Here is a 2,815-nt window from a genome sequence, read left to right on the forward strand (position 1 = left end):
GTTTAAAATTGATTTTTTATATGTTTTGAAAGATAACAAATTGTAACTAAAAATTTGCTAAATAGGTTTAAAATCACTCTAAATTATCTTTAAAACACTTAAAACAAAGTATATAATTAATTTGGGGTTTGATATTTCAAATTTATATACCGCAAAATATTCGCGAGATGTGTGCGAGATTAAAAAATAACTAACAAAACTATTCGAACATGTTATAAAATAACTCTAAATCACCTAAACACATGTATGTATAATTGATTTGGAATAGGGTATTTTAAATTTGGAGATTGCGAGATGTTTCCGAGATAAAAAAAATAGCTAACAAACTCCATCGAACGTGTTGTAAAATCACCCTACATCACATAAAACAAGTGTAGAATTGTTGGGATTATTGGACATTTTAAGTTTGGAAGTTGCGAGATGTTTGCGAGATACAAAAACAATAGCTATAAAGTTTCTAAAATATGTGTCAAATCATTCTAAATCAAATAAAATAAGTTTATAATTGATTTGAGATTGAACATTTAGGGTGTGTTTGGGCTTCGGGTATAGGGGAAAAGGAAAAAGAATTTGAGCAAAACCTTGTTTGGCTCAAGTGTTATATATGTTAAATGGGGATTAGGGTTATCCTAATAATCCCCATTTAACCTATCTTCTCCTACACTTTACCCGTCGTACGCCTCTTCTAACCCTACCTCATTTTCCGACCAAAATTCTCCGTTTTCCTCTCATTTTCCGTTCCATTTTCCTCTCATTAACTTCCCATTTTTCTCTGATTATCTTCCTTTCACCGATCTTTTCTCCCTTCCTCTTCAAGTTCATTTACATTTCCTTCATCTCCTTTTCAAAGCATCTGTCTGTGTTATTCGTGTTCCATTTTTTGCCCTACTCTCTTCGAAACGCTCTCATCCTCTCTATTTTGCGTTTCGTTGATCGATTGCCATGAACGTGCGTGACCTCCGAAACGTTTCTCATCCTCTCTCCATATTTCCATACCCTTCGTCTGCCGAAGAATAACCCTTGTCGCTCCCTGCTCTTGTTGGTCTTAGAATGAGTTTACTGCACTTTTCTTGTAACAGACAGCCACATTGTCATACATGCTACACTAAATCGGTGAAAGGAAGTCGAGTAGGGACATGGCGGAGCATGGCAGGGGTTCTCGGTCTGCACCAAAGGTATGGTCAACCTATGATGAGTATTGTGGTAGTGCGTCTAATTTTTTTTTCATGTTTATTCTTTTTTTGGGTCTAATATGAATTTTTTTTTTCCATTTGCAGTGATGAATTTAATGTTAACTTTAATGAATTTAATGTCTGATTATGTTAACTTTTTTTTAATGATTCCTCTGTGAACTTGTTTAATCAACCTCACTCTCTGTTCTTCACATGTATTCCTTTGTTTTGCATCCATATGTGATCAATTTTGTTTTGCCTCCATATGTGATCAATTCTGTTGCAACTCTGTCTATACTCCCTTTACTATATATTTGGACCTTCCTCCTTCCATTCCATGTCTGACTGTCTTTCCCTTTTGGTATACTTGCATTTCTCTTTGGTTGTTCATCGAATTTCTTTGGTATACTTGCATTCCATTACGTTTGCCACATTAGCCACTGTTTTCAATAGTTTACAACTCAATCATGTTTGAATGTAACATTTAAAATCACACTTGATATATATCTGTTATGCTCAAAGATAGAGTTAATTCAACCTCTTTGTTTTGCCTTGTCACTGTCTCTAATTATTTACAATACACTAATTTCGTAAATTTGTTTGCTTGCTGTTTTGAATGACCCCTTGCTCTTTTGAATGCTCTATTGCTCTCAGTTTGATCACTCTTTGGTATATTCTTCAAATTTTTCGTACTTATTTGTTTTTTACAAAACAATTATGCTTGTTCTACTCTGTTTTCTCCCTATGGATTTTTTTCCTCATGCACTATCATAAGAAATGATTGTTGTTTTCGATGCTCCATGTTTGTTTGCGCACTGTGTTGTCACATTGACCATTGTTTTGTGAACATGTCTCCACGCAACACATTAGAATGATCTCTATTTTATATCTTTCTTTGGTTGATTCTCTTTTACATATGATGTTATCGAGTTCACCGCACACAATTCTACCGCAAATGCGCTCTTCTTGAACTTCTTTGCAGGAATTTCTTAACTATGAGGCTACTTCCTTTCACATACATTATGTACTAACACTTTTATTTTTTGTACGGTTCCATGGATTTGTAAGGTTTCATTTATGGTTAAGGTATGTTTCATTTGCGTTTTTTCGTTATTTCTTTGCAATACGTAATCTTTACCGGCACGCACATGTAATGACAAGGTCATTTTTTGTCTGTATCTTTAGGTTTTCGTACTTAAAGCATTCCTAAATGAGGTACTACGACTATAAACCTCATTCATTTATGAAGTCGATCTATATATGGTCTACTTAATTGTTTTTGTAATTAATTCTTTTCTTTCGTTATTATTCATTTATGTTTGTTGTATGAAATGCTTCGAATTCTAGCTTGTAAATCGTATTTTTTTTACTATGTTAAATGATACTTTTTTTATTCATTCCTTTCCATACTACATTTGCCACGCCCCGTATGTATCAATGCCATATTCATTACTTAGATACTATTTTGAAACTAAATAGTGTGACATGTACCTATTAGGACTAAAAGCATAATAAGTTAACAAATTTTATCCTAGATCAAACTTAACTAATATTGTTATTTAAGAGAGGAATAATAATAAGGCATTGAGCTATAGATAAAGAAATTGACATTATTCAAGAAATTTATTGAGACATTGATCTAT

General features: G+C 33.0%; 1 long non-coding RNA gene across 1 annotated transcript; it reads left to right on the forward strand.

The window, feature by feature from the left end:
* The first annotated feature begins 597 nt into the window (after positions 1–597).
* On the forward strand, positions 598–2,560 carry LOC127150227 (uncharacterized). Its single transcript, XR_007822371.1, has 3 exons — positions 598–1,175; positions 2,155–2,258; positions 2,358–2,560. It is a non-coding gene; the product is annotated as an uncharacterized LOC127150227 (long non-coding RNA).
* Positions 2,561–2,815: the final 255 nt, after the last annotated feature.

The sequence above is a fragment of the Cucumis melo genome, chromosome 7 (assembly GCF_025177605.1).
Source record: "Cucumis melo cultivar AY chromosome 7, USDA_Cmelo_AY_1.0, whole genome shotgun sequence".
Classification (NCBI taxonomy): domain Eukaryota; kingdom Viridiplantae; phylum Streptophyta; class Magnoliopsida; order Cucurbitales; family Cucurbitaceae; genus Cucumis; species Cucumis melo.